Source organism: Equus przewalskii, chromosome 25 (genome assembly GCF_037783145.1).
Source record: "Equus przewalskii isolate Varuska chromosome 25, EquPr2, whole genome shotgun sequence".
Taxonomy (NCBI): Eukaryota; Metazoa; Chordata; class Mammalia; order Perissodactyla; family Equidae; genus Equus; species Equus przewalskii.
Window position 1 is genome coordinate 32,804,357 of NC_091855.1, and position 26,984 is coordinate 32,831,340.

The following is a 26,984-nucleotide window of genomic DNA, read 5'->3' on the forward strand; positions in this document are numbered from 1 at the left end:
AAAATATCTTCAAAAATGAAGGTAAAATAAAAACATTTCCAGAGAAACAGAAGCTGAGAAAATCTGTCACCAGAAGACATGAACTACTAAAAATTTTAAGAAAGTTCTTTAGGCGTATGAAAAATAATACAAAATGGGAAATTGGATCTACGTAAAGGAAAGAAGAGTCCTGGAAATAAAGGTAAGACAGGAGGAAAAAATGAAACAAAACACAAATAGAAAACAAATATGGTAGTCTTAAACCCAACCATATTGATAACTACATTAAATATAAACATGCTAAATACTCTGATTAAAAAGCAGAGATTGTCAGATTGAATAAAAAAGTAGATTCAACTATACACTATCCCAGGAAACTCTCTTTAAATATAAAGACAGATAAATTAATAGTGAAAGAATAAAAAAGATAATAACAAAGGCAGAATGTCTATATCAATATCACTTCAGAACAAAGAAATTGTCACAGATAGAGAGATTTCATAATGATAACAGGGTCAATCAATTAATCAAGAAGACACAATAATCCTAAATGTATATATACCTAATAACAGAGCTTACAAAGCATGAAGCAAAAAACTGAGAGAACTAAAAGGAGAAAGACAAATCTATTATTATAGCTGATTATTTTAATACTCCTCTCTTAGTAACTGCTAGAACACAGAGATAGAAAATCAGTAAGAATAATATGACTAAATAACACCATCAACCAACTTGACCTAAGTGGCATTAACAGAGCTCCACTCTCAACATCTAAAAGATATTCTTTCCATTCCAGTGCTCATGGAGCATTCACCAAGACAGATGCTGACACATTAAAAAAAAGCTACAATAAATTTAAAAGGATTGAAATTAAACAACAGAATTAAGTTAAAAATCAGTAACAAAAAATTCTAGAAAATATTTAGAAATTAAACACCATATATTTCTTAATAACCCATGGCTCACAGAAGAAAAAAAACACAAGGAGGATTAGAAACTAGTTTGAACTGAATGATAGTGAGAACACAAAATTTGTAGCATGCAGTTAAGCAGTGCTTAGCTGGAAATAAAAATTTTAAATGCCTACATTAGAAAAGAAAAAAAAAGACTAAAGTCAGTGATAGAAATATCTACCTTAAGAAGCTACAGAAACAGCCAGTAAACCAAAATAAGTAGAAATAATAAATAAATATAACAGCAAAAAATCAGTGAACTAGAAAATGGAAAAATAATACAGAAAATGAATGAAACCAAAGATGGTTCTTTAAAAAGATCAACAAAATTGATAAACTTCTGGCTAGGAAGGAAAAAAAAACCCGTGAGACAGATCCTACTGTCACTAAAAACATCAGAGAATATCATGCAAAATTTGTGCTAATAATTTTGAACTTAGATGAAATGGACAAGTTTCTGTTACATTTCATATTTCTTGGAAAAATGAGACAGAGAGAAGAAAGTGCAATTTGAAGTAAAAATGGCAGAATCTCAAAATTTGTTAAATTTGGTTAGCAGGTACCTGGGTGTTTGTTATGGTATTTTCTGCATGCTTGAAAAGCTTCATAACTATGATTGTAAATTAACTGAGGGCAAATTATTTCCCAGGATCAGTCAATCAAGAAATATTTATTAATCATCTATTATGCGATAGGTGTTGGAGCAGGGTCCTGGCAATAACAGTAGCCAATCAGACAGACAGGTCCCTTCCCTAATGGAGTGCAGTTAGCAGAGGAGAGGAACCAGTTAATAAACAGGATATATACAGGTTGTGGTAAGTGCTATGAAGGAAATGAATTCATGACAGCATATTTACTAGGGAAATGGCTGAAGGTTTGCTTTATATAGGGAAGCTTGGGAAATTAGAGAATATGAGATGTGAATGATGAGAAGTAGTCTGTATGACTAGTCAGGTAGAGTCAGGGGAAGCGAATTCAATGAGAGGGAACTTTCAGTGTGGGAGCCCCAAGGCCAGAAAGAGCTAGAAAGATGAGAACATTGAGAAGAGGAAAGTGGTTTGAGTTGAGGTTGAGGAGATTAGATTTTATTTTAAATGCAATAGGATGTCAGTGGAGGTTTTAAGCAGAGGAGCTGGTTTTAAGGTACTTTGGTCACTGTGTGGAAAATGGATTGTAAGAAGAGAAGACTGGGAGCTAGGAAGCTGTGCAAATGTCAGGGGAGAAATGATTATAGGTGGATGGTGGCAGTGGAGATGAAGAGGAGTGGAATCATTTGAGATTTGCCATCTATGACTTGAGGTGAGTGTTTGAAGACCCAAGCTTGTTAATTTTTATTTTCTATAAGCACACTGCTTGCTGTCCAGGCAGAAATAGCCATCCCATTCTGCGCTCTAGTTGTGGTCGTTACAACTGCAATGGCTAAGTACAGCGGCCTCAAGCTACTTGCTTCACTAGGCACTTCACCACCATCGACCTCGGGGGCTGGTCTGATTAATCATGATGCCACTGCATGACATGGATTACTAACATTCCACTTCGCCCTGGCGAGCTGCTCAGCACTGCATTCTGGGCCAAAGAGACAAGCAAACCATTCCCAGACCCCCTGGGACCACTCCTGGTACTAAGTTTTTTATCAGCCAGGATCCAGTCAGGAAATCAGAAATACAATAGTTATTTTATTTTATTTACTTATTTTTTTAGACTTTTTTTTTTTTTTTTTTTGGTGAGGAAGATTGGTCCTGAGCTAACGTGAGTGCCAAGCTTCCTCTATTTTGTATGTGGGACACCACTACAGCATGGCTTGATGAGTGGTGTGTATGTCCGCGCCCAGGATCTGAACCCACAAACCTTGGGCCGCTGAAGCAGTGTGTGTGAACTTAACCACTATGCCACTGGGCCAGCCCCACAATAGTTATTTTAAAAGAGAAACAGAGAGGTATTGGAGGACTAAAAAGGCAAAAGGGAAACACTGCAGTTAAAAAAAAAAGGTAGTAACTATGAATACGTGAAGCTTCCACCATCCTCAGGGCTGAAGAAACAAAGGGAAGAGACTGAGGTTACCAGGCCCTGGAAGGCTGGCAAAGGGTCCTGGGAAGCTGGAGCCCAGACTCTGGGGAGGGTGCTGGAGGCTGCAGCTGGTATCTCTGAGGGGTCCAGGGTGGGAAACAATGGGAAACTAGAACCAACTGCAGGTTTCGGTGTGAAGAACCATTGCTGGGGTGACCCTCACCGGAAGCGAGGGTAGGGGCCGCTGTTTCTCCCTTCTCCAGCCTCCAGTATCCTCTGCATCCTGAGAAGACGGAACCTGATGAGAGGCAGCTGGTAAAGGAGAAATGTGGTTCTTAGAGTCTTAGTCCCAGCCTCACCATGCCGAGCATAGAGGGTGGCCTGGGGTATGAGAGACAATAGCTTAAAAACCAAGACATACTGCTTTTTCCACTATCGTGTTTCATGAAACAATTTTATTCATTCTTGACAAGCACCTTCATATAAATGTTTTCATTATCACAAGAGCCACTTTTTGAAACATTAACTCTATTTTCCAGGGCATGTCATCTTCACATCTGTTAAAGTTGTCTGCAAAATAGGACTTTGCAATTCCATGCCTGGTACAGACATTAGAAATTTTTACCTAAAGCCACTTAGTAGCAATTTGCATAACATTATAAAAGGTTTGTTTTGGGCTTTTTTCATTCAATGGGACATATATTTGTGATCTCTAATATGGAACCGCTTACTGTACTGCTTTGAAAATGATTTTTAAAGGCTTGTTTACACTGATCGCCAATATTTGCAATTATGAGTTTATAACACTAGCCGTAAGAACTGGATCTGAGTTAAACCTCTCTCCTCCTTTATTTGCCAATTTTATCAGGTGGCTTCTGTAAGCATCAAAACCTCACAATGATTGAGGTCATTTCAGGCTCAATTATGTTCTTGTTCAAAATAAAGTAACTGACAACGTGTCTGGTAATCTGAGAGACTTTATAAGAGAACGAATTCTTTTCAGAGGGATATGTTTTAAAGAAAAGCCTCATTTTACGTTAGGTTCCATAAGGCCGTGCTGCTTAAATTCTCTGTGGTAAACGACCACGTTTTAAAATTTTCCAGTCTACTGCAAACTGATACTTTGTAAAAATGAATAAAAATGAGTTACCAGAAAAATGAAATTAAAAAAAGACATCCAAGATTAAAGCTGCAAATTTCTATTACTAGTTCAACAAACATGAAATTATATTGCAATAAATATTACAGGGTAAACATAATATAGGGAAAAAGAAAAGAAGTATAAAAATTATAGTTATTTGTTCACTGAAAGTATGCATGGAGGCAACTAATAAATACGCTCACTATTACACGTGTAACTTTTTTTCATTTTGAGGGAAAAAAATGAATCCTCATATTAAATATCTACAGGCACACTTTAAGTGAACTCAGTGTAGATAAATATTTAAAGTTTTTAATGTGACCAACTGACTTGCTGCTGGCTTGATAATTTATTCTAATCTAGGTGGGACTGCCAACAAGGCTACTTGTAGGAGATAACGTATATCTAAACTGTTTCTATGTTTTATTTCAATAATAATAATAACAATAGGAAAGAAACTAGTCTCACAGAATGGAATGGAAGAAGAGATTTTAGAGCAATTTCAGTGAGCTCAGTTTATTCCTTTAAAAATTTTACCTAAAATGGAGAAAATGCTACTACGTGTTCCAAGTCCTTTAAACTTTCAATAGAAGTCAGTTCCAGCAATGCATCCTGTAAGTTACAATTAAAGTTAAATTATCTTTGGATGAAAGAAATGAATTCTGGATCCATGAATTTTTTAGGCATAGATCTTCTTTTGATGGAAAATTAAATTCAAAATGCCTTATCAAACTTTAAGGTGTTTTGTGATAGCTTTTCACAGATGTGCAATATCCAGATCATCACCTATGTCATAGATAATTATTAAATTATGGAACACGTGTCACAATAATCTGTAGAAACCCTGTTCTTCCAAGCTTATAACTTTCATTTTTGCCCTTTGATCTCATCTGTCATTGAAAAACCCGTTGCATTTCTTCCTTGCAAGGAAGCATTGAGATCATTAAAAACATTGAAGGTATTTGATACAAGCCATCCTGCTTGTCCAATGCATATCTTCAACAAACTTGGACCAAACTGTCCTCCAATTTTGCAGAAATGTTAAGAGTTGTTCTGTAGATCAAACATTCTCGAACACTCTCCTCTCGATTATCATCATACTTCAGCATGCAATAACAGCTGTTTATGATCTGCTTCTACAGTATCATATAACACAAGAGAATAATCCAGAATTTAACACGCCCTTTACCTAATTCATGATTTTCAGTATGACACTAAGCCCACTGTTTAGTTCCACCAACATTCCTTTCATAGCAGGACTTTCTCATGGGAGAAACAGTACATTGATTTGCATTCTGGTGTGAGCCCCTTAATCAGGGTAACTACTCCAGGATGTTTTCTGCTCCATCAGAACATGCTCCTACACAAAACATAAACTCCAAACCACACTTGTTGACAAGGTAATCCCTCATAGTTTTATACAGTTCAGACTTAGTTGTGTTTGTCAGCAAGAAAGTTGAAAAGAGGAATTCTTCCTTCATTTCACCATTGTGTTCAAATTGCACATAAACAGGAATATGAATGAAATGATCATGCTGCAATGAAAAGATACGTTGCTAGCTTTAATTGCTCTGTGAGTTCGTCTTCCATATCGTTAGCCAGTTCCTGAGTTTGCTAACCTATGGGGACCCTGGAAGGGGTCTGTGGACTCACTCAACATTTCCAAGCAGATACCTTTGATACAGTCTGTTGCCAATGTCTCAGCAACTGTATATGGATTTTAGTCTTGGCAAGCTGAAATGCTACTTATTAAGAAGCTTGTAAAGACCTAATGTTTACATGTGAAGTACTGAACATTTGTTTCAATCAGCTTTTTAGTTTTTGGTGAGGAAGATTGTCCCTGAGCTAACATCTGTGCTAATCTTCCTCTATTTTCTATGTGGGATGCCACCACAGCATCGCTTGATGAGCAGTGCGTAGGTCTGCACCTGGGATCCGAACCTGTGAACCCCCGGCTGCCAAAGCGGAGTGCACAAACTCAACCATTATGCCACCAGGCCAGACACTCAATCAGCTTTTAATCCAATATTCTTTCTTTCAAAAAAGTTTTGTGGTTTTGAACTTAATTTTTGTAAGTAAACGTTCCATACGTTTTTGATGGCTCCATTTCTCCATAGCCAGTACATCTCTACAAATACCTAAACACTGTTTTTAGGATGTCAACGACACTGACAGCTATAAACTGAACTAAACGATAAGTGACGGGTCGTAGTTTCAAGGAAAACCAATGTGATCTCTTGGGTCTTTGTTTCTTCAGAATCACTTCCACCTTCACATTTGGTTTATATTCTTGCCACATTCAGTAAAAATAAGTATTTTCTCACTGCCTGCCCCCCAAAAGAAAAAACCACCTCCTGTGAGGCTTGTTTTAACTTCAGTAAATTGAGGATGAAAATAACTAATATAAATTTTATTTTCCTAATTAACTAATAGTGTTAAACAATAAAAGGAAAAATTTTGATTAAAAATGGAAACTTGTAGAGCCAGCCTCGATGGCCTCGTGGTTAAAGTTCAGTGTGCTCCATTTCCTCGGTGGCCTGAGTTCGCTTCCCAGGCACAGAATCACACCACCCGTCTGTCAGTAGCCACGCTGTCTGTCGTTGCAGCTCACACAGAGCAGCTAGAACGACTTACAACTAGGATATACAACCATGCACTGGGCTTTGGGGAGGGAAAAAAAAAGAAGATTGGCAACAGATGTTAGCTCAGGGTGAATCTTTCCTTGAAAAAAAAAGAAAACTTGTAAATATGAGTTACAAAAATAAATGCTTACATTTTCACAGATTTTTATACGCTTTTAGGGTGCAGTTTACAAACCAATCATAAAATGTCACACATTGTAACATGGTCCTACTGTACATGATTATTACACAACTTGCACCACGTATGACTCAGCATTTGAGCTTGCCAATACTGAAGTGGTCTATAGACCCTGTTCAATGAGATGAGTTCACCATTGTGAATTTGGCTGCCATGACAATTTCAAACTGCTATAAAAGCTTCTAATGCTTACTCTAAACTTTGATACCTAATTTGTCATGGACGAATAACAAACAGTTCACGGACCAGGACCAATCTGCAGACCACACTTTGAGTAGCACTGTCATAAGGTATTACAGATATAGAAGCAGTGGTATTTACTGATGAATTACATTAAGGATGTGAGATAAAGGGGGGGCCAGTAGGGCAAGGGAAGAATCAAGGAAGACCCTTGGGCAATTTTTAGCTTGAGTTAATGAGTGGATGGTGACACCGCTTACTGAAGTCATAGGGAGAAATATGTTTGGATGTGTCAAGCCCGAGATGGTATAAGTCACCCGAGTGGAGATGGTTAAGTATGGAGGAGTCTGGAACTTAGGGAGAGAGCTGAAGATGTAACTTTGGAAATCTCCAGCATTTAGATGTTACAACTCTACATGAGATCACCTAGGGAGAAAAGATGGATAGAGAAGAAAGCCAGGAGCACGGCTTGAGCCCTTTAACATGCAGAGGTGGGCAGAGGTGGGGGAGTGAGCAAAGGAAGGAAAGGCTTCGGGTAGATGATTCTGATGTGCATCCTTGATGGAGTTATTGTCAACATTCCACAGTAAGCTAAAGCAAGGACCTGATCTTCACCTGTGATTCCCCAGGACGCCTTACACAGTATGCTGCATATAGAACATATAGAAGCACTTAATAATTTTTTTTTTTAGGAAGGTTAGCCCCGAGCTAACATCCGCCACTAATCCTCCTGTTTTTTGCTGAGGAAGACATCCATGCCCATCTTCCTCTACTTTATACGTGGGACACCTGCCACAGCATGACCTGACAAGCGGTGCGTAGGTCCACACCCGGGATCTGAACAGGCGACCCCGGGGCTGCCGAAGCTGAGTGTGTGAACTTCACCGCTGCGCCACGGGGCTGAGAAGCACTTAATAAATATGCATTGGATGAATGAATGAAAGGTATGATAGCATATTACTGTGCCGATTAGTCTAGTACTGGCATTTTGTGGCACTTTAATTTTATAAAATACCTTATGATTATTTGTGTAAGTAATTTACTCCTTCCAAATGAACAGTGGCACATTCAATGAACAGAGTTCTTCCCCGTTTTTGCACCACAGACCCTTGTGGCAGTTTGATAAAGACGGTGATTTTAACTGCATAAAATGAAACCAATTGTACTGACATGGATATGAGAGTATTTATAAAAACAAATAAGCAACCACGTGTCATAGGTGCTTCTCTATTAGCACATTAAATGACAAGATCTAGTAGAAAAACAAATAACTAGTAGGGGGCATAGGAAAGGGGGGATTCAAGGGAGGGCGGATTCCCTATAAATTCAAAGCAGGGAAGAGGGTAAAACTCAAGACAGCCACACGTTGCATTATGATACAGAAATGTCTGTGACTTTTAATGGTGATGAAGTCACAGATACTGCTAAAATGACTGTGCTTTGTTGCCAACATTTCCAGTTTAAAAAGATGCTGAAAATCCATTAGAGGTCTACGTTCACAGACCCCAGATGAAGAGTCCCTGAATTAAAAGGCCCCCTGCACTTGCACCCTCACGCCCACATCTAGGTTAAACTCTATTTAAAAATATGTCTTTTTTAGATATATGCACCCCTATGTTCATTGCAGCATTATTCACAATAGCTGAGACATGGAAGCAACCCAAGTGCCCATCAATGGATGAATGGATAAAGAAGATGTGGTATATATACACAAAGGAAGACTACTCAGCCATAAAAAAGATGAAATCATGTGATTTGTGACAATGTGGATGGACCTCGAAGACATTATGCTAAGTGAAATAAGTCAGACACACGGAAAGACAAATCCTGTATGATTTCACTCATATGTGGAAAATAAACAAACAAACACATAAATATGGAAAACAGGCTGGTGGTTACCAGAGGAGAAAGGGACAGGGGGAGGACAAAAGGAGTAAAGGGGCATATATGTATGGTGACAGATGGAAACTAGACTAGTGGTGGTGAACACGATGTGGTCTATAGAGAAGCCAAAATATAATGATGTATACCTGAAATTTACACAATGTTAATAAACCAATGTGACTTCAATAAAATAAGAATTATATATATATATTTTCTAAGAATAATCATATATACTAAATAGTACAAGCTTTTTGGAAAGCAATTTAGCAATACCTCTTAAGTTTAAAATATGCATGCCCTTTGACTCAAAAATTCCATTTCTGATAATTCACCTTGAAGATATAGCCCCACAAATAAATATGTGAGCCAATAAATATGTACATGGATGTTCAGGACTGACACCTTTGTAACATTTGTTCAACAAGTAGCTATTGTGAGCCTACTGTGTAGCAGGCACTCTTCCAAGTGCTGAAGATTCAGCAGAGAACCAAACAGACACATTTCCTGCCCTCACAGAGTCATCTTCTAGGGGTGGAGACAGATAATAAACAAAATAAAAAGTAACCTACATTAGATGGTGATAAGTACTACAAAGAAGAAGGATAGAAAAGCCTGGGAAATTGTTCTTTATAAATACCATGGCCAGGGAAGACCTCACTGAGAAGGAGACGATTGAGCAAACATTTGAAAGTGTTACGAAGCAAGCTTTGTGCATATCCGGAGGACTAGCATTGCTGACAGAAGACAAAGCACGTGCAAAGGCCCTGAGGTAGGAGCATACTTGGCATGTGTGAGGAAAAAGTGAGAAGGCAGGTGTGGCTGGAGCAGCATGAGCAAGTGGAAGAGCTATAGATGAGGAGGGGGACAGTTAGGGGAGACAACAAGGGGCCAGATCATTTAAGACCTTATCAACCACTGTAGGGACCTTGGCTTTTATACAATTGAGATGAGAAGCCACTGGGGGGTTGGAAGCAGAGTAGTGGCCTGACCTGGTGCACATTTGAAAAGGATCCCTTTTCAAAGGTTGAGAACAGACTTGAGAGCAAACTTTAGGCAGAGGTAGAAGCACAGAGCCAGGCTGGGAGGTTGAGCTGGTGGTGGTGGCTTGGATGGGGGTGCAGTGGTAAAGGTGCTGAGAGGTGCTCACATGTTGGATGTTGGTGCAGAAGAGAAAGAAAGGATCTCAGGATAACTCCAAGGGTTTTGGATGACTCCATTCTTTTTGTGCCAACACAAAGGATGGAGCTGCCATTAATTAAGATGGGGAAACTGTAAACGAAGCAGGTCTAGGGGAGATCAGAAGTGCGATTTTGAATACGGAGACGCCTATCACACATCCATATAGGGAACTGAGTATCAGCAGAATAACAGCAGAAAAGCTAAAAAAGCACTTGAAATGTCACTAATAGGGACTGGTTAAATAAATTATAGTACAGTTAATAAAACGGCTGAAAGAATAGCAGTTACAAGGAATGTGATATAACTACAATATTATGAAAATCTGTCTATAATATATGAAAAAGCAAGCTGTAGGATGGTATGGTAGCATTTTAATAAGATTACATCTACATATAATCCATGTATGTAAGTACGTGCAGTAGTTTAAATGCTCAGAAAAAACGTGGATGTATATACACCAAACAGTTTACAGGATTTATCTGAGGAATGGGGTTGGCAGACAGGAGGATGGGAGCAACACATTTTATTTTACTTTCACATTGTTAGAAGTTTTAAATAAAGAGCATGTATCTATCTATCTATCAACTGTCTACTTATCTATATAATATAAAAACTAACAAAGATTGAAAAGTTTCAAAACACATTTTAAATGATGCTTGGTTCCCATGTAAGCAAGCATTCTTAAACACAGGCACATTTTGTTAAAGCTGTTCTCTGATACGAGGTTGAAAATTTTTTGACTGCAGCTTTTGTCTGAGGCCACGGTCTGAGATGTGGGGTGGTTGTTGTGGGAAGCAGAAGAGTGAAAGAGGGCATGTGGAAAGGGGAATAGAGGAAATAAGGCAAGGGACAGGCATAACTGAGAGATCTAAAGCTCAAGCTAGGGGCAGTACAAGATCTCCAGACATGTTTTTGTTTGGCTAGCACAGAGTTTTTCAAATTTTTAAATGTGGATGCCTTTAGGCAACTTGGGAGCTCACCAGTTTGCCACAAGCCCACCACTCCCTATGACCTGACACCCAGCCCAAGTCACACATTCATGTTACTGTAGGCAATGACTTTACACTCCTATAATAACAGGCACTGAGAGTTCCTACCCGGGGCCAGGCACTGTATTAGATTTTGCCATGTACTGTCCTGGGCATGTAGGTAATGCCAAAAGATTAAGAGCATTACCAGAATCTTCCCCATGAAATCTACATGTGTCTCATTTATCCCGCCCACTCTTTAGCCATATTCACTTTCTGGACATGCCGATAAAAATTAATGTGGTCATAATGTCACTTTTTAAGTTCATACTTATGTTGTAAAAATGCGAACTACACAAATCAGCAGGCAATGAAACCCTGACTTCTGACTTAATTTTGACAATTCATTCTTTTCCTGGACTGATGAGAGTTTTCTCTCTGCCTAAGAATAGAGTAGCACATAAAGATAACATGGCACAGATCGATATTAAAGCGATGGTGGCAGAGACAAATGGGACCATAACAATAGGACAGGTGTTTATGCAAAGTAGGCCCTGCTGACTAACACAGTCTGAAGGTGGGAAAAAGAAACCTGGGCAGGTAAAGGCCAAATAAAATAAAAAATAAACTTAGCATCTCTTTTGCCAAGCATCTTTCCACACATTAAATAATATCCATTCTAAGACTACTTAGACTGTAAGTGGCTATGAATGTAATTATTTATTGAATTAATGATGAATGGATGAAGAAATGAAAGCTCTACATGTGGCATCTCTTTATCTCAATGAAAAGAGAGCCCTAAACAGTTCCCTGTGAAATTCTTTTTTCAAATGGGTTTCAAGATCTAATTATGGCCCCTTGGCTGGTGTTTGATCCTCAAGTTCTGAATATACAACATGGAGTTAACAGAAACTTTACAAGACCTGGAAGGGAAAAGGCCATAATGTTTAATTATTTGTCTCCAGGGAAAAAACTTTGAAAATGTTCTATGTCCAATAATCGTGGCACAGACATTGCCTTTTAAGATTTGTTTCTCAGAACAGTAGAAATCATTTAATCCAAGAGAATACAGAATGGCTTATTTTTTTTTTCTTTTCTAGATGCTCTGCCAAGAACCACAGAGCAAAATGAAATGACAGTGTGGGGAGACAGCTGCTAAGTAATCTCTTTGTTGTATCTCTAATAAGATAGCTACATTGTTTGGGTTGCTAACATATAGCCATATTAGCTCTGAAATAAGCTATTATGGTTTTTTCCCCTTGGTGGACTCCAGATGCAGTAAGTAATACATCATTTATAATTGGAAATGTGTATCCCTCCAAAAAATGTTTGCTCTTTCTTGCTTAAACTTTTAAAGACTTTGGGTATATTGCTTGAATTTGAACCCAGCAGCTTGATTTGCATACATAATTTGATACTGATTGAGCATCTTCTACAGGTCAGCTGCTGAGAGTATAATGCATAAGAAAAGCAGGAGCTGAGGGTTGAATTCTAAGACAACATTTAAGGGAAGGAACTTGGAAAGTTGGCTGGAAAAGCAGGAAGAGCATGGATGTAAGAGCTAAGAGCATGTTTAGAAGGCAAGTTCACTACTATCAAATAATATGGAGAAGGACTAAAGTAGCCATTGGCTTTAGCAACAAAGAAGTCATTGTTGAACCTGGTCAGAGCGGCTTCCGCAGAGTTACTGGGGCGGAAACAGATCACAGGGCACAGGAAGGGATTTGGATACGAGAAGTAGAGGAGCAACTGCGGCTTAAATGCAGAGCTTTAGATAGAGAAGATAACTGACGCACTTAGGTCCAGAGGAGGCAGAAAAGGGCTGAATGCAAAGCTTTGGTGGAAGGATTTGTCTGAGACCGGGGGTCAGGGAAACAACACCTTTACCGCTGAGACAGGAAGGAAGGAGTCATAGGGGCAAGTCAACGGTTAGTGGTGAGAAAAAGTACCATTATCCTCCGTCCTCCTCATCTGCCTTATCATCCTCAACAGTGTACGGGAAAACTGAAGAGGAGAGCAGGAAGTAAAAGACATTGTTGCTTTGATGACTTTTATTTTCTCAGAGAAGTGGGAAGCAAGGCCATTTGCTGAGAGTGATGGGGAAGATGGCGGGGCTCGAGCCTGAGAAAAGTGGCAAAGGTTTGAAAGTGCTTCCCTGGGAACCAGGAAAGGGCTGCCTGGGAGAATACAGGAGGACTCCTGCTGGCACAGAGGTCCAAGCTGTGTAGACTGCTTACACTATTTGTGTTGCAGGCACTCAACAACCTAAGTGTAAAGCAGGAAGATGGAGAATCACCTTGGTTCATGGTTGAAGTTTGGCCAGGTAGGACTGACGGAAGAACAACGTGGCGGTGAAGCCCATGGTGGTAGGTGATGACTAAGACTCTGTGACCATTGTGAGATTGGGGATGGGGGCAGGTGCCAGAAAGACATGGGGTTTGAGGTTTCTATATATGCAAAGGGAAAGGGACTGCATATGCCTCACAAATATCAGTGGTGAGGTGGGGTGAGATTAGCTCCGTTTCTTCAGCTAGAGTCAAGATCTCAAATTACCTGTAACTAGAAATGAAGATAACATGCCTCTACTTGACTAGCATCTGAGTATGCACTGCATATGGGCACAGAAATTGTTACTTCCCTGTGGTAGGATTCCCAAGCCATGCTTAATGTGTGATTTGTTTCAATGCTAAGGAACTCATGGCCCCAGGGTTAGGCAATCTCAAAACCACTGTCAGAGAGAACTCTTGTAGAGCAAACCCATAGGAAAGTTATGTTCTCAAGAAGAGAAAAGAAAATTACAAAATATACAAGGATATGCAGCATGATTAAAGGCAGTCCAATGAAGGAGAATTCACATCTGAGGAAATATGTAAAACAGAACACTCTGAAAAACTTTAAAAATCCCCAAAGTCATAATGGAAGATTAATAACTGTCAAACAAGATTGTGAAATCAGAAGGTTGTATATAAAATAAATAAGTCATGGGGATGTAATCTACAGCATGGTGACTATAGTTAATAATACTATATTGAATATTTGAAAGTTGCTAATAAAGGAGATCTTAAAAGTCCTTATAAGAAAAAAAAATTTTAATTGTAATTACGTAAGGTGATAGATGTTAACTAGACTAATTGTGGTGAACATTTTGCAATGTATACAAATATTGAATCATCATGTTGTATACCTGAAACTATTATGTTATTTGTCAATTACACCTCAATTTAAAAAACTTTTTTAAAAAGAAAGTTGTGAAATAAAAAGAGAGAAATGAGAAGGAATCAATAGAAAATTTTGGAATGAAAAAATATAATTGCCAAGTTTGACACAGCTTAAGAGAGATTTAATGAACTGGAAGGCAGAACTGAGGAAATCTCCCAGAATGCAGTTTATATCTACAAAGAGATATAAAAAAGAGGAAAAAAAACTGAAAACAAAATTAAGGAGACACAGAAGACGTAAGGGAAAGCACTGGCATTAAACTAAAAGAAGTTTTAGGAGAGAGAAAATGGAAGAGACAAAATATTTAATACGGCAAATACCAAATTAAGGGAAAAAAACAATATGAGCATCTCACATGTAGGAAAAAACACTCAAAGAACTCCAACATCTATTTACAATGGAAAAATTGAGCAGATTTGGAATATGAGATTTTTCTTTCCACCAAAACCCTATAGCAGTATCATGCTAAATGATGAGGCTTTAGAAGCATTTGCATAAAAAGCTAGAAACACAATATGAACGCCCACCACCGTCTCTACCACCCAATATTGTATCAGAGGTCCTGACTCACAGAGAAGTTATTTGAACATGAGATTTTAGAGATGGTGCATTTCCTGGTAATGGCCCAGGGCAAAGCTAAGGAAGTAGATGGCTAATGTAATGGAGATGAAGGTCACTAGAACTGAGAGGAGGGGTAACTGAAAATCTAAAGTGCTGGGTGGCACCCAGGATGATGTCAGGACCTTGAGTCTGGCAGGAGGCTATATGTGATATAGGTGGCCTGGACATCGGTGGATGAGAGTGCCATGGACACTGATGGAAAATCAATGAGACAGCAGAATGATCAAAAGAGCAGAGTCTACTGTAGGGTGAGAAATGACGGTCTCCAAACAGCATCGTGCTTCTGGAGCAGTGTTCGCTCAAAAGACCAACTGGGCAAGTCTCTTAGGGAAGAGCCAAATGTCAGTTAAGGAAGAAGGCAGATGCAGTGCTCTACACCCCTCCCCATACCCCTTCTCCAGTTAAGGGTTTAGAAAAGTTCACTTATGATGGAAACAGGATTCCAGGGATGTCCTTGGAAAGTCTGAAGGAGAGGAAGAGTGGAGGTCGATCAGAACAAATGAAGATCAAAGTGGAATGGGGATGAGACAACCAGAAAGAATGGAGGGGCTTCTGTTTTTATTTTTTATTTTTATTTTTTTTGGTGAGGAAGATTGGCCCTGAGCTAATGTTTCTTCCAATTGTCCTCTATTGTTTTGTATGTTGGATGCCACCACAGCATGGCTTGATGAGTGGTATGTAGACCTGTGCCCAGGATCAGAACCTGTGAACTCTGGGCCGCCAAAACAGAGTGTGTGAACTTAACCATCACGCCGCTGGGCTGGCCCTGAGGGGCTTCTGTTTTTAACAGAGATGGTGGGGCTGTGAGCCTGGTGGGATTAGGTGGTGTCAGAGACAAAGCTCTCTGTTAGGCAGCCTTGACACCGACAAGAGAATCCATTATATGGGTTAAGAAATGGAACACAAGGCCTCTTTGGGGTTACAATGGGAAGAAATAAAAAAATAAACTGACCTCCAGATCAGATCCACTAAGTATTAACTGCAGATTCGTCATGTAACAGTGCCCTGTACTATCCTGTAGTCCACACTTACACATATTCAACACTGGTATATTCACATTTACCAATATTAGACATCTAGAGGAGTTAGCATATGTCATTAAAGAATGTATCTGGAACAAATACCAAAGTCTTATATACAACAAATATTTAGTAGAGGGTTGTAGACTTGGAATCTGAAAGTGTTTAATGGGTTAATCTCATATTGAAGCTACTTGAGATATTTTATTTTACAATTTCAATGAAGAAATTGTTTTATACTTTTTATAACTAACCTTTGGGAAATAGATTTTGGAGACCAACCTCTCTGTTGACCACTTAGCTGCCCCCTAAAAGCAATTTTCTCCATTACATCTGCCTTCTCATTTCCTCTGATGCAGAACACGGCACATGCAAGTCTCAGGAAGCATCCCTTTCAATAAGGAACAAATATCGAAACAAGCAAGTATTGGCATCTGTTAGCCTATGAATCTGGACTGTTAATTATGTAAGACAAACACGATGTATTCAAGAAAATAGTACCCATTCATCTGCTTTTTTTCAAAATGGAAAAGCACTACATTTAATTTGTGGTTCTCTGCATTTTAAATAGGCAACTCAATAAAGCAATAAATGTGTTCATAATGAATAGATTTTTCTACATAGGGAACTCTTAATGGCAGGAGCATAACTGAAGATTTAACCTGGTGAACATAAAAGTAAACAACAGAAACACACAAGGATAATTTGAATTGGCCAGAAAATGATGTTTTCGTTAAAAAAAAAAAAAAAGAATCACTATTGTTGAGAGTAATTTTTAGGTTGTGATATAAAAAAGCATCATTGTGTAAAAAGATTGCTGTAATTAAATTACCAATATCTAGAATAAGATACAGCTCTTTGTACCTCCTGCCTGTCTCCTCATACAACAGTTATGCTTGCCCACCCTGGTAAACCCCTCTGGCCTTCCAGTCTCTTCCATCTTCTTCACTTCCATCCAAACTCCCACTGCTCTCTTCCTCCTGACCTTTCCACTGAGCACCATGGAACTTCCATTTCTAATTAAACTGTCTCACATCCTCAACTTCTTCAGCTCAGGCTCTGTCCATGTCATGCCTTGATTGGAACTTGGTTCTCTGTTGGAGACATGGCTTCCCTCCACCTGTTCCCCAAATCCCCTCACCTCCTGACTCTTCCGGAACCTCACTATTGATTGCCCCGTCTCTCTTGTATCTTCAACCTTCTTTCCCTACGAGCTCCTTCCCATGGAATTATAATAACCTCAAATCTCTCTCTCACTGTCTCCTTGCCTCCTGCACCTTCTGCTGTCTTTTCTCCCCTCTCCTCCACCAACGCTCTTCCTCCTCCTCTTCCCCACTCTTCCAGCTATTTGAGCCTCCTGCTCCACTGGCATTGTTGTGGATAGAGTCAATGACTCAACTACTTCCTTGTTGCCAAATCAAAAAGACCATCTTAATCCTCATTTTACTGGCCTCTTAATAGCACTGGTCACCACTTACCCCTCCTTCCTTCCTGAAATTCTATTCCCTTGGTCTCATTGACCATATTTATAGTCTCTAGATTCTCTTAATTCTCTGGACACTTTTTTCAACCATCTTCACACGTTCCCCTTTCTTTGCTTATCCCCTCAATGTTGGTACCCCCCATGGTTCTCTCTTAGGCAGTCTTCCCTTCTTGTGCAAATCCTCTCTCTGAAAGATCTCACCCAGCCCATGGCTTCAGTTACCATTTATATACTGATGACACTCAATCTATGTCTCTAGTCCAGATCTTCCTTCTCAGTTTCAGAACCATATATCCAAATGCTGAGTAGGCACCTCCTCTTGGCTAGCCCAGAGGGAGCCCAAATGGAATTCATCTTCCTCCTTTTTAAACCTACAACTCCTACATTCCCTCTGTCAATGAACATTATTATTACTCCCAGGTGCTAAACCTGAAAGCTAGATACAATCTTGATGCCCATGCCTACCTTTCCCTCTTTAACCACATCCAATCTATTTAGCTAGACTTGTAAACTGCTCCATGCAAGTATCTCCTAAATCTATCCACATCTCTCCAACACGTTGGCCATACCCCAGCCTGGGTTCCATCATCTCTATCTGAGTGCCACAATGACCCCTAATGGGTCTCCTTGCCTCTAGATATCCATTCTATTCAGCCAGAGAGATCTGTCTAAAATGCAATCTGATGTCACTCTCCTGTCTTAAAACCCTCCAGGATCCTCCATTTCCTCTAGGAGGAGGTCCTAATTCCTGAACTCACAAAGTCCTTCATAATCTGGCTGCAGTGCTCTAGTGTAACTTCATGCCTCACCATCCCTCCATTCTGTGCTCCACTTATACTCTATTTCTTTTATTTCTGCAATGAACCCACAATATCTTGCATGGGAACCTTTGTACATGCTTTTCCATATAACCTCCCCCCCTCCGCCCCCCGCCAAAATCAACCTCTCCTCTTTACCTAGCTAACTCTTATTCATCCTTCAAGAATCAGCAGAGACATTAATTCCTCTTAGAAGTCTTCCCTACACAGGGCCAGGTGCCCCTGCAATGTGCTCCTATTATTACTTTGTGCTTCTCCTATCACTTGACTTAACACACTCTATGGGAGTTATATATCTGTTTAATTGTAGGCAACTATGAGTTCTAAGGGCAAGGCCCACATCTGTCCAGTACACCATACTACCCCTGCACGAACCCAGGCCCAGTACGTGGGCCATGCTGGGTAAACAGTGTATAGGTGCTCTATATGTACTGGGCCAGTTGTTCTCAAACTTTTCAGCTTCAGGATTCCTTTATACTCTTAAAATTGAGAACCCTAAAGAGCTTCTGTTTATGTGGGTTATATCTATCAATATTTACAATACTAGAAATGAAAATTGAGAAAATTTTTAAATACTAATTCATTTAAAAATAAGTCCATTGCGTTTTAACCCAAATAACATACTCTTTAATGAAAACTAAGTAAATTTTCCAAAACACACACAAAAAATAGTGAGAAGAAAATTATTTTACATTTTTGCAGGTCTTTTAAATAGATTGCTTAATAAATTACAGCTAGATTCTTATATCGGCTTCTAAATTCCCTTTGTGGCATTATGATTGTAGTATATAAAGAAAAATACAGCCTCACACAGATAGGTAGTTGAAATGAGAGAAGTATTTTAATAGCCTTTTCAGGTAATTGTAGATATTCTTTTTTGATACTGCAGTATAACTCAATAAGTGGTAGCTTCTTAAAGGCTAGCTGCAATGTAGAATTTGAAACCCTATCAATTAACTTTTCATACTTTGTTACATTAAAATCCACTGGTGTATCTTGTACTTTGAATGGACCTTTTACCCAAGCATGAGTCTGTAACATCATGCATTGGTTATCTGAAAAATATTAATTCACTGAGTTATACAGATCTCCTCAATGTTAACACATTTCATTATACAATATTTTAAAAACCCCACATTTGTTAATATCACCACTGAATTCATCACAAAAGTCTTTAGGTATTGAGAAACTGTCAGGCCCATGCTGGTGGATACAAGTTTCCCAAATTCTAATTTTCACTTGAAAGCTCAAATTTTATCATTGGCAACACTGTCAGCTGTTTTCCTTGAAGTGACAGGCTCACTTGGTTCATTTTTGAGAAGATGTCAACCAAATACTCTAGTCTGAATAATAGTAGTTTGTCTTCAGTCATTCTTTCAAATAAAAATAGTGTTCTGTTGGGGCCAGCCTGGTGGCGTAGTGGTTAAGTTCATGCACTCTGCTTCGGCGGCCCAGAATTCATGGGCCTGGATCCTGGGCATGGACCTACACACCACTCATCAAGCGATGCTGTGGCAGCATCCCACATATAAAATAGAGGAAGACTGGCAACAGATGTTGGCTCAGGGCCAATCTTCCTCACCACCCCCCCCCCCCAAAAAAAAAAGAAAAAAAAAAAAACTGTTCCAGTAAAACAGTGGCCGGTTCAGACCTCAACTTAAACAGTTGTGCAAGTGCTTTTCCTGAAGACAACAATCATGCTTCAGCATGTAACAAAATGCCTTATGGATACTTTCCAGAATATTAAGAAGGTTTGCACTTGATGATTGAGATTTAATAAAGTAATTTTTATTGCTTCATCAAGGATATTCTTAAGTGAAACACAATTTTTTTTAAGAGGTTTGAGAGTCATGTTTTTTTTTTCTCTCCCCAAAGCCCTAGTACATAGTTGTATATCCTAGTTGTAAGTCATTCTAGTTCTTCTATGTGGGATGCCACCACAGCATGGCTTGATGAACAGTGTGTAGGTCTGTGCCCAGGATCCCAACCAATGAACCCTGGGCCACCAAAGTGGAGTGTGCGAACTTAACCCCTCGGCCACGGGGCTTCATTTATCATTAGTTAGCTGTTTTCTAGCTAAATTTGCATTAGCGTTCTGAATTTTGGTCAGAGGAACAGAACCGGAGGAGGTTAAACACAGCGTCTTGCCTAGGACCATGCAGCCATTTAGCAGGAGGCCAGGTTCAGACTGAGCAGCCTCAGAATTTCCATCTATTACTGAATCCACTGAGTCACATTGCTGCTCTACCCTCAGGTAGATCACAGTAATCCACTTGCTGTAGAGACCTTGGAAGGTTACAGTAATCACTTTATTTTGTGCTCAGGCAATTAAATGTATAAAGGTCCCCTCCCCCTATCTGATCATTACCTAAAGGACATTCCTATCTGGCCAGAAGTGATTTGTTGGTATTGTAATGTAGGCAGTCTTTTTACATCCCCCTCTTAGCAGCGGAATTCCTGGCTCAAACCCAAATGCCCCACTTGGGTTTTGTTCAGGAAGGATTTCTTCCAGCCACTTCATTTGTTCCTCGATTACATGTATGAGCTTCCAGAATGTACGAGATCACAAGTCAAATGAAAGGCTGCAGTTCCCGGTTTGCCTAAAGAGATAAAATTTGAAACCAAGGAAACAACAAAACATGGCTAAATGAAGGGCTAGGTATAAATGAGACTGAATAGTACTCCTGCCAAAAGGTCAGCACATGCCAAATTCGAAAGGAAAATAGACACTGTTGGGTAATCATAGCATCTTTGTGCTGTATTTATGGTCACACTTGCAAAGGGATTCAGACTTCCTCTTTAGCATTTACAATCTGGGACAAAGCAAGCTGAGAGAAACAAAAAAAATTGTATTTAAAAATAAAAACTTGCACACCCATGTTCACAGCAGCATTACTGACAACAGTCAAAAGGTGGAAGCAACCCAAAGGTCCACTGATGGATGAAGGGGTAAACAATGTGGTGTGCACGCACAACGGAATAGTACTCAGCCTTTAACAGGAAATAAATTCTGACGCAATGTAGATGAACCTTGAGGACACTCTGCTAAGTGAAATAAGCCAGTCACAAAAGAGAAATACTGTGGGATTTTACTTACACAAAGCACCTCAAGCGGTCGAACTCATAGAAACAGAAAGTAGAATGGTGGTTGCCAGGGCCTGGGGGGAGGGGAGATGGGAGTAGTTTAACGGGTCTAGAGTTTCAGTTTTGCAAGATGAACAACTTCTAGAGACTGGTTGCACAACAACGTGGATATAGTTAACACTGCCTCACTGTCCACTTAAAAATGGTCAAGATGGTAAAAAAAATAAACAAAAACAACCACATAAACAGGACTCCTGTTTCAAGAATAAGAAGAGCATACCTAAAAATGAAATTTGGGTTTCCTACAGATTGGCCATCATTCATGTTGAGAGACTGGGCTCAGGTCATGTAGGTCTAAAGACAAAATGCCCAAGTAAAAGGAACAGGAGTGGACAGTTCCTCGTGGCAGATGGAAGAGTAACCGAGAAACATGCAGATAAAGACCTGCAGGTCATAGGACATGAGAGCAAGAGGACTTTTCACAGAAAATGGAGAGTTGGACAAAAAAAAAAAACCGTCAAATGTCAAAAAAGTTTGGAAATTAATACGCAAAACTCTAAAGTTTCATGAATCTCAAAATAGATACTGGAAAATATTTAAAAGGCAACCGAATCCCTAACATCACTTGAGCTTCAAACACATCAGACACGTTTATTAGTTGTGATAAAGCCACACAGTTTTGCTATGTCACAAATGGGACAACTGGTGTATGTAAAGATCAAACACGATGCGACCTTCAGAAGATTATGCATGAGCAGTGAAGATGCTCTTATCTAAAGCAATCTGGATCAATAGTCAATCAGCTTATTTTAAAAAGTCTGTTGAAAAAGAGAAACACACAAAAGATGGATATACACGGTTGTAGATGCTATAGTGCACCATGAGATCCTCCCCCAGCTGCAAAAGTGTTACCTGCTGAGAGTTCAGAGGTGAGAAATAGTGGGCCACACCCCCAGCCAAAGGAAGCTGCCTTGCTCAAGGTGATGGCCCCCTCCCCTGGGGGGCAGCCCACGCCCAGTGTCTGGTCAATGCAGGAGGACAAGTGCAAACTGCCTCTATCTGCCACATCTCTGAAGGGTGGTCGGCACCACAACTCCCCACCGTCTCGGCTGAGGCCTGAGAGGCGAACCTCCCTCTGTTAGTTCTGCTTCCCCCGCTCCCACACAGGCCTGGTTCTGAGAGCGCTGCCCAGCTAACTTCCTCATGCAAATCTCCATCTCACAGTCTGTTTCCCAGGGCCCATCTAATACACACAAATAACTTAGATGTTTAATTTTAACTTTACAATATAAATGTGCATTTATTCCCTGATATTTTGATTTATGTCAAAGCCTTCATCGTGGAGAACTGGCCCATGGATCAGTACGCTTCGTCCTATTTCTTACATGATTTCCTATTTTGGTTTCCTAAAAGTATGAAAACTTAAAGACCACTGGAAAACAATCTAGATGCGGAATCCCCCTAAATTTTTTATTCCCCCTCTCTCCAATTTTTAAGTTATTTCACCCACAGCTAATGTGACAAATTTTTTTAAAACATTTAAAAATTGTAATAAAATATACAAAACATAATATTTACCATCTTAGCCATTTTTAAGTGCACAGTTCAGTCGTATTAAGTACATTCACATCGTTGTGGAAGCATCACCACCATCTGTCTCCAGAACTCTTCTCATTCGGCAAAACCAAAACTCTGTGCCCATTAAATAACGACTCCCCCTCCCTCTTTGCCCTCAGCCCCTGGCAACCTGTACTCTGCTTTCCGTCTCCATGAAAATAAGTACTCTAGGTACTTCTAACCTTTATTAGGTCTTTCCAAAGCCTTCAAAACTTAATTTTTGTAGTAAAAGCAGCTGTCTTTTTGCGCTTACATTCTATCTGTTTGCCTGATATTTAATTAAGTTACATAATTATAAAAACAAGTTTAACCAGCATAAATAGCTTTGAGAAGAAACAACATAAACAGGTTTGGTAACAAAGACACCCCAGTCAGTTGGAGGAGAAGTACACGGTGCATTAGAGAGAAGACTCTCAATTGCAAATATTCGACATGCTGTGGGCATCCACGCGATGGCTTTGCACAGGGACTGGAAGCTTCCTTTAAGTTGGAGAACTGGTTAAGGCAGCCTCTTCTACTGTATAAAAAGAGACATTGCTAGCACCTATTGAGCATCTCCTATGTGCCATGCACTGTGTAACCGGCATTATGTCACTTAACCTCCATGATCCGTGAAATATCGTCTTCATTTTATGTACAGGAAAACCGAGGCACAGAGAGGTACTCAAGTAATTTATCTAAAGTCACACCACTAAGAAGGGTCAGGGCTGAGATTTTCAGGTTGGTGAGAATCCAAAGTCTATCCTCACTCCACTTGCCACACTGGCTCTTCAAATGAATATTAAATAAAATGAATGAACATAAAATAAAAGGTGTAACAAGAATAAAAATATAGAAGTAATCCTCTGTTTTCTCCTGGCATCACACAAAATGACAAAATATACCACATGTAGTTTTTTTTAAAAGACTGTAATTTAACAAACAAGGCATGCACTTAAATCCTCACAAAAAAGGAGTGTGGGCAGGACGACCTGCAATTGTTCTTTGTTTACCTAGGAAGGATTTCAGTTAATTAAAGACAGAAGAGTTAGGCAGTATTTGTAAGAAAAGAATTGAAGTCAGACATTTTAATTATGCTATCAGATTAGCACACAAAAAGAGAATAAGCTGGAAAGTTTATAGAATATAATGAAAGTTAAGTGTGTTACGAGTCAAGATAACTCTTTGAATCAAAAAAAACCCCACAAAAAAGAGAGCCAGCACATTTAAAAGAACTCATCGAGTCAGATAGTAAGTGACTAATTAAAGTGGTCTCATTACATCCATCTGTATCAACACCCACATGGAAAAACCCAGCTATAGTTTTATTAGAAGTATTTTCCCAAGAAAACAAAGCATGAATTTGTGGTGGTTTTTTTGAAAAAAAAAAAAATGAATGACATTTCAAAACAGATACAGACAACACTGAAAGCAAACCGAAAAAAAAAAAAAAGGAGGTATTTAAGATTGCCAAATCACAACAAGCAGAAGTAAACTGCGTGTAACAGCCTACGGGAGATCTGGCAGAGAAAAGGGCCGTTATCCTCCAGGACAACGTGGTAGCTCCCTTCTACATCTGCACGCGAGAGGTCACTCATCGCTCCCCTTTCTACCCAGGACTTTGAGAAATAAAGACTGCAGCAAAGATTCCCAATGGAACAGTCCAGTCAAGAAAGGCTGCCTGTACCAATCGGCTCCTGTACTAACCAAGAATCCATGAACCGGACATCAACAGACACACACCTAGAGCCCGGCTCTCTCCCAGGCATCCTGGGACAACTTCTTTTTCACCTGACCTCGATGCCTATTTCTAGATAGAATACCTTCCCCGGGTGTCCCACAGACACATCTCAAATTGACATCATCATGAACCCTGCATCTGCTCCTCCTCTTGTGTCCCCTGTCCTATTGAATGAAGCCACCATTCACTCAGACTCCCATGCCAGAGGCCTAGGAGCCACCCTCAACTCCTCTCCCTCCCTCCACCGCACATCCTGTCACCAGGGTCCTGCAGATTCAGGCATAAAACATCACTTGAATGCATCTGCTCTTCCCACTCCCTTAGTTTAGGACCTAGACTCTGGCAAGAAGAACTCTTCTTAGTCATGATCTGTTTGGCCAAGGAGTCTGATACATGACCTCATTTACTGAGCTCCCATTTCATATCTAAATACCGTGTTTGATTCTTTTATCAACCAGCATTGAATCCCTGGAAAAAATGAGAAAGGAGAAAAGGGCTTTCCCTTAGCACTTTAGATGTGAAGAATTTTTAGCATTCCATTTAGAGAAGGAGGAACATCAGGTAAGACCAAAAATTTGCTTGTTGGCCAAATACAATAGGTCAGCTTATTTTCAAGCTCCTTTTACCTGATCAACAAACGGTTTTCTTCTGGCAGTCTCTCTTAAACTCCAGTGATTCATTCTGAGTAAAGAAAGAAAGACCTCCAAAGTAATTTTTCCCAGGGGGGATCCCTAAGCATGCTACTTGGGCTCCCAACACAGTTCCCTCCTAGTCTTCTCAAGAGCATCATGCTGAAGCACAAAATATGGACCTGGCTTTGAACCCCAAACTCTGCCACTTACTGTGGGGCTTCAGTCAAGTTACACAATCTTACACAGAAAAAGAAGATCATATTTATTTATAAACAAAGTTTGTTAAATTCAACCACAAACAATAAAGATCAGCCAAGGGCTAGGCACTGCCTTGAGCAGGTAGGATTCAAAGATGAAAGTCATAGCTCAGCTCCTTGGGTGTTCCCAGTCCAGCGGGGCGGACAGGTACAGACCAAAACTGTGACAACATATGTAAGTGCCAGAATAACAATGTGAGAAAGTACACGATGGAGGGAAGACTGACTGGGGACGACAGAGAACAACTGAAAGAGAACTTATTTGAAATGAGAAAATTATGTAAAAACCCAATACCTGATCCCTGGCTCCCTTAATAAATGCCTTTTGGCTGATTTTTTTTTAAGCTCCCATTTGGGCTTATAGGTGTTACTCACCTGGCCTTTCTCTTGTCTTCATTAAAGTTCATATATAAAATCACCAACAAAATACCTGATGGTCACTGGCTCCTTTTTGGAGAAGCTCTCATTTAATTGTAAGATCTTTCTCTGAAGGTTTGTTTTTTTTTGGCACCTGCTCTTCTAATCACTCATGAGTTCTGTGCAAGTGGTGCTCACTGGTTCATCTGGAGATGGGGCAGGCTTCTTAAACCTCTTCCCACCTCCATCAAGGCTTCTTAGAGAGGATAAGTTCTGAATTGTAGTCTAGACAGGAAAAGTTTGTAGTCTGGAATGCAGAGAGAAAATCACATCTTTGGATTCTAACACTTTATGTTTCACTATAAGAGGATAAAAAGGAAGTAGACACCGGAGATAATAAAGTGGAAACCAGAAATTCTGATATCCAACTTGTATTCATGGATAAGAAACAAAATAAATAACTTGGATCACAGATGCTTTCAGATCCTGGACAAAGTATCTAAGGGAGGAAAGGGTGTTTTATATGATAGGCTGTTATCTGGATGCCAGGTGGTGAAGACACTTAGGCAGCCCTGATGAGAGGGCCTCCAGCAAACAACAGGCACTAACATGCCAGGCGCCTGAGTGAGCCACCTCGGAAGTGAATCCTCCAGCCCCAGTCAAGCCTTCAAATGACTGCAGCCCTGGCTAAATCTTGAGTGTAACCTCATGTGATGATATGAGCCAGAACCACTGGCTCAGGCATTCCCAGATTCCTGACTTAAGGATGACCTGAGATACTAAATGTTTACTGCTTTAATCTGCTAAATGTCAGGGTAATTTGTTACTCAGAAATACATAACTAAGACACGGGTCAACAGGTATTAGTGATCAGGCTTTTGTATTCAGGATTGCATAATTTTCTTAGTTAAAAAACAATTTTTTTCCTCTGGAGCATAGAAATAGGATATACAGGATTGCGGGTCGTGAGACAACACAGAGTTAATGCTGGTTCTACTTCTTTCTCCCACTTCATATCCCCCATCCCAAAGAAAGAAGCTATAGTT

The 26,984-nt window shown here is 39.7% G+C and overlaps 1 protein-coding gene across 17 annotated transcripts in view; it reads right to left on the reverse strand.

Moving 5' to 3' along the window:
- Positions 1-26,984, reverse strand: part of EFCAB11 (EF-hand calcium binding domain 11) — a 138,958-nt gene that overhangs the window by 32,910 nt on the left and 79,064 nt on the right. For 3 of the 17 annotated variants that reach the window (XR_011533129.1, XR_011533132.1, XR_011533128.1), the window contains exon 6: positions 25,319-26,245. The exons of 12 other annotated variants lie outside the window; for them this stretch is intronic. The gene's annotated coding sequence lies outside the window, so the exon portion shown is untranslated. The remainder of the gene's footprint in view (positions 1-25,318; positions 26,246-26,984) is intronic. 2 more of the 17 variants (XR_011533134.1, XR_011533133.1) reach the window with 1 other exon arrangement.